Source organism: Oncorhynchus keta, chromosome 4, assembly GCF_023373465.1.
Source record: "Oncorhynchus keta strain PuntledgeMale-10-30-2019 chromosome 4, Oket_V2, whole genome shotgun sequence".
NCBI classification, from domain to species: Eukaryota; Metazoa; Chordata; class Actinopteri; order Salmoniformes; family Salmonidae; genus Oncorhynchus; species Oncorhynchus keta.
Window position 1 is genome coordinate 17897404 of NC_068424.1, and position 13892 is coordinate 17911295.

Below are 13892 nucleotides of genomic sequence, written 5' to 3' on the forward strand. Positions count from 1 at the left end.
TTTGATGGCATAGAATGCCCTTCTTGCCTTGTCTCTCAGATCGTTCACAGCTTTGTGGAAGTTACCTGTGGCGCTGATGTTTAGGCCAAGGTATGTATAGTTTTTTGTGTGCTCTAGGGCAACAGTGTCTAGATGGAATTTGTATTTGTGGTCCTGGTGACTGGACCTTTTTGGAACACCATTATTTTGGTCTTACTGAGATTTACTGTCAGGGCCCAGGTCTGACAGAATCTGTGCATAAGATCTAGGTGCTGCTGTAGGCCCTCCTTGGTTGGTGACAGAAGCACCAGATCATCAGCAAACAGCAGACATTTGACTTCGGATTCTAGCAGGGGAGGCCGGGTGCTGCAGACTTTTCTAGTGCCCGCGCCAATTCGTTGATATATATGTTGAAGAGGGTGGGGCTTAAGCTGCATCCCTGTCTAACCCCACGACCCTGTGTGAAGAATTGTGTGTGTTTTTGCCAATTTTAACCGCACACTTGTTGTTTGTGTACATGGATTTTATAATGTCATATGTTTTACCCCCAACACCACTTTCCATCAGTTTGTATAGCAGACCCTCATGCCAGATTGAGTCGAAGGCTTTTTTGAAATCAACAAAGCATGAGAAGACTGTGCCTTTGTTTTGGTTTGTTTGGTTGTCAATTAGGGTGTGCAGGGTGAATACATGGTCTGTTGTACGGTAATTTGGTAAAAGCCAATTTGACATTTGCTCAGTACATTGTTTTCATTGAGGAAATGTACGAGTCTGCTGTTAATAATAATGCAGACGATTTTCCCAAGGTTACTGTTGACACATATTCCACGGTAGTTATTGGGGTCAAATTTGTCTCCACTTTTGTGGATTGGGGTGATCAGTCCTTGGTTCCAAATATTGGGGAAGATGCCAGAGCTAAGTATGATGTTAAAGAGTTTTAGTATAGCCAATTGGAATTTGTTGTCTGTATATTTGATCATTTCATTGAGGATACCATCGACACCACAGGCCTTTTTGGGTTGGAGGGTTTTTATTTTGTCCTGTAACTCATTCAATGTAATTGGAGAATCCAGTGGGTTCTGGTATTCTTTAATAGTTGATTCTAAGATCTGTATTTGATCATGTATATGTTTTTGCTGTTTGTTCTTTGTTATAGAACCAAAAAGATTAAAGTAGTGGTTTACCCAGACATCTCCATTTTGGATATATAGTTCTTTGTGTTGTTGTTTGTTTAGTGTTTTCCAATTTTCCCAGAAGTGGTTAGAGTCTATGGATTCTTCAATTGCATTGAGCTGATTTCTGACATGCTGTTCCTTCTTTTTCCGTAGTGTATTTCTGTATTGTTTTAGTGATTCACCATAGTGAAGGCGTAGACTCAGGTTTTCCGGGTCTCTATGTTTTTGGTTGTACAGGTTTCTCAATTTCTTTCTTAGATTTTTGCATTCTTCATCAAACCATTTGTCATTATTGTTCATTTTCTTCTTTTCTTCTTCGGTTTTCTATTTGAGATGTTTAGATTTGGTAGGGAAGCTGAGAGGTCAAATATACTGTTAAGATTTTCTACTGCCAAGTTTACACCTTCACTATTACAGTGGAACGTTTTACCCAGGAAATTGTCTAAAAGGGATTGAATTTGTTGTTGCCTAATTGTTTTTTGGTAGGTTTCCAAACTGCATTCCTTCCATCTATAGCATTTCTTAATGTTACTCAGTTCCTTTGGCTTTGATGCCTCATGATTGAGTATTGCTCTGTTTAAGTAGACTGTGATTTTGCTGTGGTCTGATAGGGGTGTTAGTGGACTGACTGTGAACGCTCTGAGAGATTCTGGGTTGAGGTCTCTCTGGCTCTTTTTCTCCCTCTCTCTCTCTCTGGCTCTTTCTCTCTCTATCTCTCTGACTCTCTCTATCTCTCTATATCTCTGGCTCTTTCTCTCTCTCTCTCTCTCTCTCTCTCTCTCTCTCTCTCTGGCTCTTTCTCTCTGGCTCTTTCTCTCTGGCTCTCTCTCTCTCTCTCTCTCTCTCTCTCTCTCTCTCTCTCTCTCTCTCTCTCTCTCTCTCTCTCCCTCTCTCCTCGACTCCACCTCGGGGCACTTGCTGCCACGCCAAAAGAAATCACCCCCTGCATCACTGGAGACGAGCGGAGAGGATACCCCCCTAAAATAAAACCCTCACCTCCCTCCTGCCTCCCTCCTGCCTCCCTCTGCATCCCTCCTGCCTCCCTCTGCATCCCTCCTGCATCCCCCCTGCCTCCCTCCTGCCTCTCCCTGCATCCCTCCTGCCTCCCTCTGCCTTCCCTACCTCTCTATCCCACTTGCCCAACCCCTTTCTTTTGCAGGAGAGGAGGGCTCTCTCTCTCTCTCTCTCTCTCTCTCTCTCTCTCTCTCTCTCTCTCTCTCTCTCTCTCTGGCTCTTTCACTCTCTCTCTCTCTCTATCTCTCTCTCTCTCTCTCTCTTTCTCTATTTCTCTCTCCCTCTCTCTCTCTCTCTCTCTCTCTCTCTCTCTCTCTCTCTCTCTCTTTCTCTCTCTCTCTCTCTCTCTCTCTCTCTCTCTCTCTCTCTCTCTCTCTCTCTCTCTCTCTCTTTCTCTCTCTCTCTCTCTCTCTCTCGATTTCTATCTCTGTCTCTCTGAAGATTTGCAAACCAGAGCCCTCATTGGGAATCGGTGTTTTACCTAAGATCTTATTTGAATATTGCCATCTAAAAAAAATGTCTATACTTTACAGATGTCAGATGATTGCTGGAAGTTTCATCAAAATGAGTTTCTTCCCCTTTCGAAAAGGTCTACTATACATAACATTGTGAATGCATGTGTCCGTTTCCTGAGGTGGAATCCAGTGACGTTTCAGACTTGAGTGAAGACTGACACGGTCAGAGCGGAAGCCTCAGAAGATTGGTTCCAGAGGCTTCAATCCCAGGCGGTGTTCTGAGCAGAGCTCCCTCCATTACACATTCTCTACTCAACGTAACGGATCCAAAATGTCCGCAGCTGTGTTCCACTGGCGTGTGTCACAGCAGGGTAAAGCAGAGCAGGCAGGAAATCTCTCTGATGCAAATGCCTGCAGATTAGGATTAGAGCAGAATGTGTTGGGGCCTTTGTCATTAGTGAGTTTTAATCAGGGTTGGTCCCAGGGTTCTGCTACTAGCCTCGGGAGCCTGAGTCACATCCACAGAGATACGGAGGGAGGGAGGAGGGAGGGAGGGAGGGAGGGAGGGAGGGAGGGAGGGAGGGAGGGGAGGGAGGGAGGGAGGGAGGGAGGGAGGGAGGGAGGGGGAGGGAGGGGAGAGAGATAGAAAGAGATAAAGTGAGAGAGAGAGGGTGAGGGAGAGAGAGTGAGAGAGAGAGGGGGAGGGAGAGAGGTAGAGCGAGTGAGCACGAGAGCGAGAGCGAGAGTGAGAGCGAGAGCGAGAGCGAGAGCGAGATGAGAACGAGAACAAGAACAAGAGAGAGAGTGAAAGAGGGCTCTGCTGTACCACTGGGGAAGGGTGTATGGAGAGAGAGAGGGAGTGCTGTGGGTGCAACTCTGCCTCGGCTCGCTCTGTACAGTAACATCCGAAATGGCGGTAGAAGGTACCCCTGAGCTATACAGTACAGTGCACTCTCTGAACACTCTCATTGATTTTCCTGCGGCCAGGCATCCCAGTATTATTTAAATGTTAAGACATCAGTGTTGGTAATTACAGGAAGGCACCGTTAAAAGCAGAGCAGCAGCCCTGCAGAGAATCAGGCATCCAGATAGTCAGGCATTCAGGCAGTCACGCAGCCAGTGAGGCATGGAAGAGGCGAGGCAGTGTGGATGAATTATTAAAGGGAGTATGAGATGGTGGGACGTTTCCACCACCCCTGCCATGTCATCCCATCCCGCTCTGCCAGGAGAGACACAGCCAGGCAAGGGAACTTCCACCTCCCCCCACCCCGGAACCGGTTTGATCCTGATTGCAGACACTGCGGCTGGCAATTTCCAGAATAATCTGCAGCAGCTTCAACCCTGCCCTACCCCCCACAAATCTGCCTGCATCGTGCATCATGCATCCCATCCCACTCCTCTCCCGTCTCACCCCGGCATCCTTCATAGTGCATGGGGGTGGGGAGAGACAAGGTTTCCACTTACTCACCAGGAGTGATTGACACACTGAATCTATTAAAGAGGTCAGAAGTTTATCAGCGATCACAATCGATCCAGCGCCTGGCTAATGGCACCAAATAGTTTATGGTGATGAACTGGGAGTCCTTGATGAACAAGAGAGCAAGGTAGCTCACCTGATAGGCAGGTAGGGTCAGACAGAGGGCCCATCGGATATAGTTTAAGCAATCGTTTGATTCTGCTTGCTTTATTTGTGGTCCTTCTGTGGCTCAGTTGGTAGAGCATGGCGCTTGTAACACCAGGGTAGTGGGTTCGATTCCCGGGACCACCCATACGTAGAATGTATGCACACATGACTGTAAGTCGCTTTGGATAAAAGCGTCAGCTATATGGCATATATTATTATATTATATATTATTATTTTTAATTCCAATTTATTTTTAATTTTTCACATGCTATTTATATTATTTCCCCAGCAACACTTCTGTTATTTACAGTTATGCAGATTGCAATTACATCTCATTAAATCATTGCTTCTAGTTGGTCTATTCCAGGCTACAGGAATACACATGAATGACTTGCATGGTGAGGTTGCATTGTTGTCTGTTGTAACAACGTCCAGGTCATGATTTCAGATACTGTAAATAATCACTACATTATAATAAGAGCAACATATCATATCTGAAGCATTTATAACAGTGGTGTAACTACAATATAGTCATATTCTCTCTCTCTGTCTCCGTGTGTGTGTGTCTCTCTCTCTCTCTCTCTGTGTCTCTCTCTATCTCTCTCTGTGTCTCTCTCTCTATGTGTCTCTCTCTGTCTCTCTCTCTGTGTCTTTCTTTCTGTCTCTCTCTGTGTGTCTCTCTCTGTGTCTCTCTCTCTCTCTCTCTCTCTCTCTGCATCTCTCTCTCTCTCTCTGTCTTGATTTGACTTGTCTGTCTCTGTCTTTCTCTCTGTCTCTCTCTCGCTCATCTGCATGTTCACACAACCGTGGTCATATGGGACCCTCTGATTCAGCAAATCAAAGGCCCTCTCTCTCCTGTACATATCGTCCCCCACTCCCCTTTTCCTCACTCCCCTCTCCCTCTCTCTTCCTTACCATCCCCTCTCTTCCCATCCCCCTCTCCCCATCCCCTCTCTCTCCCCCACCATCCCCTCTCCCATCCCCCTCTCCCCATCCCCTCTCTCTCCCCCACCATCCCCCTCTCCCCATCCCCCTCTCCCCATCCCCTCTCTCTCCCCCACCATCCCCCTCTCCCCATCCCCCTCTCTCCCCCCCACCATCCCCTCTCTTCCCATCCCCCTCCCTCCCCATCCCCTCTCTCTCCCCCACCATCCCCCTCTCCCCATCCCCCTCTCCCCATCCCCTCTCTCTCCCCCCACCATCCCCCTCTCCCCATCCCCCCTCTCCCCCCATCCCCTCTCCCATCCTCCCCCCACCATCCCCCTCTCCCCATCCCCATCCCCCTCTCCCTATCCCCCTCTCCCCCATCCCCCTCTCTCCCCATCTTCCCCCATCCCCCTCTCTTCCACACCATCCCCCTCTCCCCCCCCCACTCTTTCTCCCCCTCCCCCATCCCTCCCCCCACTCCCCCTCTCCCCATCCCCTCTCTCTCATCCCCCCTCACCATCCCCCTCTCCCCATCCCCTCTCTCTTCCCCACCATCCCCCTCTCCCATCCCCTCTCTCTCCCTCACCATCCCCCTCTCCCCATCCCCTCTCTCTTCCTCACCACCCCTCTCTCTCCCCACCATCCCCCTCTCCCCATCACCTCTCTCTTCCACACCATCCCCTCTCTCTTCTACACCACCCCCTCTCCCCATCCCCCTCTCTTCCACACCATCCCCCCTCCCCTCCCCTCTTCTACACCACCCCCTCTCCCCATCCCCTCTCTCTTCCACACCATCCCCTCTCACCACCCCTCTCTCTTCCACACCATCCCCCTCTCACCATCCCCTCTCTCTTCCACACCATCCCCTCTCTCTTCCACACCATCCCCCTCTCCCCATCCCCTCTCTCTTCCACACCATCCCCCTCTCCCCATCCCCTCTCTCTTCCACACCATCCCCCTCTCCCCATCCCCTCTCTCTTCCACACCATTCCCCTCTCCCCATCCCCTCTCTCTTCCACACCATCCCCTCTCTCTTCCACACCATCCCCTCTCTCTTCCACACCATCCCCTCTCTCTTCCACACCATCCCCCTCTCCCCATCCCCTCTCTCTTCCACACCATCCCCCTCTCCCCATCCCCTCTCTCTTCCACACCATTCCCCTCTCCCCATCCCCTCTCTCTTCCACACAATCCCCCTCTCCCCATCCCCTCTCTCTTCCACACCATCCCCCTCTCACCATCCCCTCTCTCTTCCACACCATCCCCTCTCTTCCACACCATTCCCCTCTCCCCATCCCCTCTCTCTTCCACACCATCCCCCTCTCCCCATCCCCTCTCTCTTCCACACCATTCCCCTCTCCCCATCCCCTCTCTCTTCCACACCATCCCCTCCCTCCCTATTCTACCCTGGTGTGAGCGCTCGCAATGTAATTAATAACCACGTCAAAGAGGTTTTCAGTATCTCCTGTCAAACCGCTATCAGCCAGCCAACATATCTGCTGCTCCACTGTTCAGGTGCCTGTCTGTGTCTCTGTTCTTAATCCACTGTTCAGGTGCCTGTCTGTGTCTCTGTTCTTAATCCACTGTTCAGGTGCCTGTCTGTGTCTGTGTTCTTAATCCACTGTTCAGGTGCCTGTCTGTGTCTGTGTTCTTAATCCACTGTTCAGGTGCCTGTCTGTGTCTGTGTTCTTAATCCACTGTTCAGGTGCCTGTCTGTGTCTGTGTTCTTAATCCACTGTTCAGGTGCCTGTCTGTGTCTGTGTTCTTAATCCACTGTTCAGGTGCCTGTCTGTGTCTCTGTTCTTAATCCACTGTTCAGGTGCCTGTCTGTGTCTGTGTTCATAATCCACTGTTCAGGTGCCTGTCTGTGTCTGTGTTCTTAATCCACTGTTCAGGTGCCTGTCTGTGTCTGTGTTCTTAATCCACTGTTCAGGTGCCTGTCTGTGTCTGTGTTCTTAATCCACTGTTCAGGTGCCTGTCTGTGTCTGTGTTCTTAATCCACTGTTCAGGTGCCTGTCTGTGTCTGTGTTCTTAATCCACTGTTCAGGTGCCTGTCTGTGTCTGTGTTCATAATCCACTGTTCAGGTGCCTGTCTGTGTCTGTGTTCTTAATCCACTGTTCAGGTGCCTGTCTGTGTCTGTGTTCTTAATCCACTGTTCAGGTGCCTGTCTGTGTCTGTGTTCTTAATCCACTGTTCAGGTGCCTGTCTGTGTCTGTGTTCTTAATCCACTGTTCAGGTGCCTGTCTGTGTCTGTGTTCATAATCCACTGTTCAGATGCCTGTCTGTGTCTGTGTTCTTAATCCACTGTACAGGTGCCTGTCTGTGTCTGTGTTCATAATCCACTGTTCAGATGCCTGTCTGTGTCTGTGTTCTTAATCCACTGTTCAGGTGCCTGTCTGTGTCTGTGTTCTTAATCCACTGTTCAGGTGCCTGTCTGTGTCTGTGTTCTTAATCCACTGTTCAGGTGCCTGTCTGTGTCTGTGTTCTTAATCCACTGTTCAGGTGCCTGTCTGTGTCTGTGTTCTTAATCCACTGTTCAGGTGCCTGTCTGTGTCTGTGTTCTTAATCCACTGTTCAGGTGCCTGTCTGTGTCTGTGTTCTTAATCCACTGTTCAGGTGCCTGTCTGTGTCTGTGTTCTTAATCCACTGTTCAGGTGCCTGTCTGTGTCTGTGTTCATAATCCACTGTTCAGGTGCCTGTCTGTGTCTGTGTTCTTAATCCACTGTTCAGGTGCCTGTCTGTGTCTGTGTTCTTAATCCACTGTTCAGGTGCCTGTCTGTGTCTGTGTTCATAATCCACTGTTCAGGTGCCTGTCTGTGTCTGTGTTCTTAATCCACTGTTCAGGTGCCTGTCTGTGTCTGTGTTCTTAATCCACTGTTCAGGTGCCTGTCTGTGTCTGTGTTCTTAATCCACTGTTCAGATGCCTGTCTGTGTCTGTGTTCATAATCCACTGTTCAGGTGCCTGTTTGTGTCTGTGTTCATAATCCACTGTTCAGATGCCTGTCTGTGTCTGTGTTCATAATCCACTGTTCAGATGCCTGTCTGTGTCTGTGTTCATAATCCACTGTTCAGGTGCCTGTCTGTGTCTGTGTTCATAATCCACTGTTCAGATGCCTGTCTGTGTCTGTGTTCATAATCCACTGTTCAGGTGCCTGTCTGTGTCTGTGTTCTTAATCCACTGTTCAGGTGCCTGTTTGTGTCTGTGTTCATAATCCACTGTTCAGGTGCCTGTTTGTGTCTGTGTTCATAATCCACTGTTCAGATACCCGTCTGTGTCTGTGTTCATAATCCACTGTTCAGGTGCCTGTCTGTGTCTGTGTTCATAATCCACTGTTCAGGTGCCTGTCTGTGTCTGTGTTCAGATGCCTGTCTGTGTCTGTGTTCATAATCCATTGTTCAGGTGCCTGTTTGTGTCTGTGTTCATAATCCACTGTTCAGGTGCCTGTCTGTGTCTGTGTTCTTAATCCACTGTTCAGGTGCCTGTCTGTGTCTGTGTTCATAATCCACTGTTCAGGTGCCTGTTTGTGTCTGTGTTCATAATCCACTGTTCAGATACCCGTTTGTGTCTGTGTTCATAATCCACTGTTTAGTTGCCTGTCTGTGTCTGTGTTCATAATCCACTGTTCAGTTGCCTGTCTGTGTCTGTGTTCATAATCCACTGTTCAGATGCCTGTCTGTGTCTGTGTTCTTAATCCACTGTTCAGATGCCTGTCTGTGTCTGTGTTCATAATCCACTGTTCAGGTGCCTGTCTGTGTCTGTGTTCAGATGCCTGTCTGTGTCTGTGTTCATAATCCATTGTTCAGTTGCCTGTTTGTGTCTGTGTTCATAATCCACTGTTCAGGTGCCTGTCTGTGTCTGTGTTCATAATCCACTGTTCAGGTGCCTGTCTGTGTCTGTGTTCTTAATCCACTGTACAGGTGCCTGTCTGTGTCTGTGTTCATAATCCACAGTACAGGTGCCTGTCTGTGTCTGTGTTCATAATCCACAGTACAGGTGCCTGTCTGTGTCTGTGTTCATAATCCACAGTACAGGTGCCTGTCTGTGTCTGTGTTCATAATCCACTGATATCACTGCATCAGTGTACTATAGCTAGGATATTCTATAAGGCAATTTTATCCTTGTAAACAATTCTGTCTTGATAAAAATAAAGCATGTGTATGTTTATGTTTTTATACATAATTCACATGACCGTTTTTACTGTAAATGTTTATTTATATAACATTTTCAGCGAGCAATTCACATCTCACAAACCAAAATCTATTTCCATCATCTGGCACAAAGAGGCCTGGCCGCTGAAAAATGAACAATGCTCTCTCTGATTAAAAGGAAACTCTATGGGGAAATAAGGCAAGGTAGTGTTAACAACCTTCTGCCTGAGATAATTACTGTGGGTTATGCACGTGACTAATTATCTAGCTGTACTAAAAGCCCTGAGTCGTACCACATGAGACGAGGGGAGCAAAAAGACTTCATCTCAGTTTGATGTCTCTATATCATTTACTTAATCAAGGGAACATGCTCAATGTTAAGTCAGGTCATTAAAAGTTCTAGTCCTACTAAGGTTAGGATTCAAATATACTATAGACATTAACACTATATGGGGGGAATTCCGCTTTCTACGCGTACTCTGACTATTAACTTAAGCATGAGAATAGCACGTTATTCACCCGCTATTCGTTTTGGTTGGATATCAACGAAATGAAGGTTTTGCGGAGGTGTGTCTACGTACATGTATTCTGACCTTGAATTAATTCCTTCATAATTCCACCGCCTTTACGCGCGAGGAAACCAGGAATAAGTTCGAGCGAACCCGCCGGTTGCAAATGGAAAAACATCTGCTTTATTTTTTCCAATAGAAATAACACCATTCTGCATGCACTGTAATTTACAGCTTGATAAGAGTTATATAAACTAGGTAAACGAGTAATCCGTTTGGAGAAGGGGATTGTAAATACACATAGCAATTGTTTTGCACGATTTGTTCCTTATTATTCCTAGAGATGAATGTGACACCTGTCATATGGAGGCAAACAGAAAATCATATCAACATGACTTGTATTGCGGCCCATTTCCCACAGTGAAGTAGGCGATAAATAGCTGTACTGTTGTTCAGAATTTTAATTGTATTCCCTCCAGACCTGGGATAACTATCGTTTTAACAATGCTTTGTGGAAAGTAACTTTTTCCAGGGGAATAAATAGTTACTTTGGAGGTGACTACATCTATTTCAATTCAGATCCCCCAAAAATGACTACTTTTCAAAACTATTTGAATGCAGAACTCATAGTGACTACTTTTCAAAACTATTTGAATGCAGAACTCATAAAGTGACTACTTTTCAAAACTATTTGAATGCAGAACTCATAAAGTGACTACTTTTCAAAACTATTTGAATCCAGATCCCCAGAAAATGACTACTTTTCAAAACTATTTGAATTCAGATCCAGGGAAAAATTACTACTTTTCAAAACTATTTGAATTCAGATCCCCCAAAAATGACTACTTTTCAAAACTATTTGAATTCAGAACCCAAAAATGACTACTTTTCAAAACTATTTGAATGCAGATCCCCAAAAATGACTACTTTTCAAAACTATTTGAATGCAGAACTCATAGTGACTACTTTTCAAAACTATTTGAATGCAGAACTCATAAAGTGACTACTTTTCAAAACTATTTGAATGCAGAACTCATAAAGTGACTACTTTTCAAAACTATTTGAATGCAGAACTCATAAAGTGACTACTTTTCAAAACTATTTGAATGCAGAACTCATAAAGTGACTACTTTTCAAAACTATTTGAATGCAGAACTCATAAAGTGACTACTTTTCAAAACTATTTGAATGCAGAACTCATAAAGTGACTACTTTTCAAAACTATTTGAATGCAGAACTCATAAAGTGACTACTTTTCAAAACTATTTGAATGCAGAACTCATAAAGTGACTACTTTTCAAAACTATTTGAATGCAGAACTCATAAAGTGACTACTTTTCAAAACTATTTGAATGCAGAACTCATAAAGTGACTACTTTTCAAAACTATTTGAATGCAGAACTCATCAAAAAGTGACTACTTTTCAAAACTATTTGAATGCAGAACTCATAAAGTGACTACTTTTCAAAACTATTTGAATGCAGAACTCATAAAGTGACTACTTTTCAAAACTATTTGAATGCAGAACTCATAAAGTGACTACTTTTCAAAACTATTTGAATGCAGAACTCATAAAGTGACTACTTTTCAAAACTATTTGAATGCAGAACTCATAAAGTGACTACTTTTCAAAACTATTTGAAAACAGAACTCATAAAGTGACTACTTTTCAAAACTATTTGAAAACAGAACTCATAAAGTAACTACTTTTCAAAACGATTTGAAAACTCTTTGAATACAGATCTGAGTAAGCAACTACTTTTTAAAAACATTTGAAAACAGATTTCAAAAAGTGTCTACTTTTCTTAAACTATTGGATTAGCTGCCTTCAACTAATGTTACGGCTGTAATCTGGAACTGCATGTTGAATATAGAAATAAAATGAATAGAGTACACACAATCTCCTATACTATTCCAATTTATCTGACAGTCATATTTTTTCTACACAAAACATTTTCATCTGAATATTCTGTAAATGTCCATTGCCCCAGGTGAACATAATCAAGTCAAACTAATTAACCAATGATATTTTGTACAGATAAGTATAATAAGTTGTGATGTCCAACGACAGTATGGGTCTTTCAACATGCCACAGAACATATCAAAAGATGCAATTCATTTTATAACACCTGAAAATACTGCAGAGTAATTCAAAGCCATTTGCAAACATTGCAAACAGGAAGTTGGATGCTTCGTAGAAACAACTTGGAACCTCTTTGTGTTCTTGGTTTAAATGAGTCAAACTCATTCCACGGAGGGCCTAGTGCCTGCTGGTTTTCGGGTTTTCCTTTCAATTAAGACCTAGACAATCAGCTGAGGGGAGTTCCTTACTAATTAGTGACCTTAATTCATCAGTCACGTACAAGGGAGGAGTGAAAACCTGCAGACACTTGGCCCTCTTTGGAATGAGTTTGACACATATATGAACTTTTTCTTCCACCTACCTGGCTGTAGTTGATTGAAGAAGCCAGTTTCTGGATATTTAGTTTCCTTTTGACGCTTAATAGCCATATTTTGTTACTGTTAGCATTCTCAGTAACACTTCATATTAAACCGTTGTTTCTGCGTAATAAAACTGCAATTCTTTTTGGAGAAACATTTTATTAGCACGATGTTACACAATACTTTGGTAATTTAGTTTTTGTATCTAATGTACACAATAGGAATAGTGACTGTTTCTTAATGCACTTGTGTAATTTCTCCATTATTATGCCATTTCCACAGTCCTGTGTAACGACAATGTTGCCAGAGGCACAATCACAATGTTACTACACGTGTATAAGAACTGGATGTCAAGTGTTACTTACTGTATTACCTCACTCATTATGAAAATATACTCTTTAGTCATTTTGAAGCCTCAAAAGTGGTCTAGTCTAATGTTGAGGAGATTCCATGTCCCTCGTGTATTTAGTTCTAGGCTGTAGACTGTGTTAAGATTTATATCTAAGGGCCCACCAAACCATGTGCTTAGCCTAATTCAACTTACTGTTGTAGTTTTTGGTTCTTCATCTTATATTTGGCAGACATCAAATAAATACTTTTTTGTTTTCAAATAATTTGCATATATTCAAATATATTGGTGTTCTGCAAAGTATTCGAAATAATTTAATTTGGGTTTTCTGAGACCTGTATTTGAATATTTCTAGTTTTTATTATGTAGTTGGTTTGTTCATTTGTTTGTCCTCACTGCTGAATCTGTGTCATTCATGACAACTAGGGAGGGCTACATCAACAGTCCCTTTTGGACTTTTTACCCCCTCCTGCACATAGAGGCTTTTTTGCTGTTACAATCTGTCTTTCTATTTTTGCAAATAAACTAAACTAAACTAATATGAAAGAAGATATTGTTGCCTTTTAGTTGAAACTCTATATGAACTATATTGTACTACCTCCATTATAAACTACAAAATACAACCATTTTATGTCCAGTTCTGATGCCCTCATAATTTGCGTGGATCAAATTTGGAGAGCGAAGCTATTGGCTTCTGTGGGGCCAAACTTGCTGAGATGATGTATGCGCTTTTGAATGTTTCCATTATATGCTCAGGCTTTTCTCTGTTTTATTTTACAATCTGTGTCATGTTAAACATTAGCCACTACCGGGAGCCACCGTGAGTAATACCCACATACATTTATAACTGTCACTTTAGTGCTAGTTTCCTTGCCTACATTTTGCATCGTTCCGTTCACCTTTCTTTCCTCTGTCACGTCCATGTGGTTGTTCCTGAGGGTTGCCAGCATTAGTGGATCACATTAGGGTAACGTTGTGCAATTTTGGACATTTTAGCCTATTTGAGTCAGAACTCAGACCACACGTAGCAGGTTAAACCTGGAGCCTGGCGCATGGTTCACTGGACCCGTGTCATCCAGCTCCATGATTAGTGAGGAGATGGGTAGATGTATACAACTATAGTTCAACCCTTATCGTACACCTTTTTCAACCTTCCAATATTTCATGGATTGAACTTAGATGTCACAACTTTCAGGATGAATTAAATCACTGCATAAAGACTCTTGATCTCTTGTTTTGTTTTAATGATGACAACATACTTTCCTAAC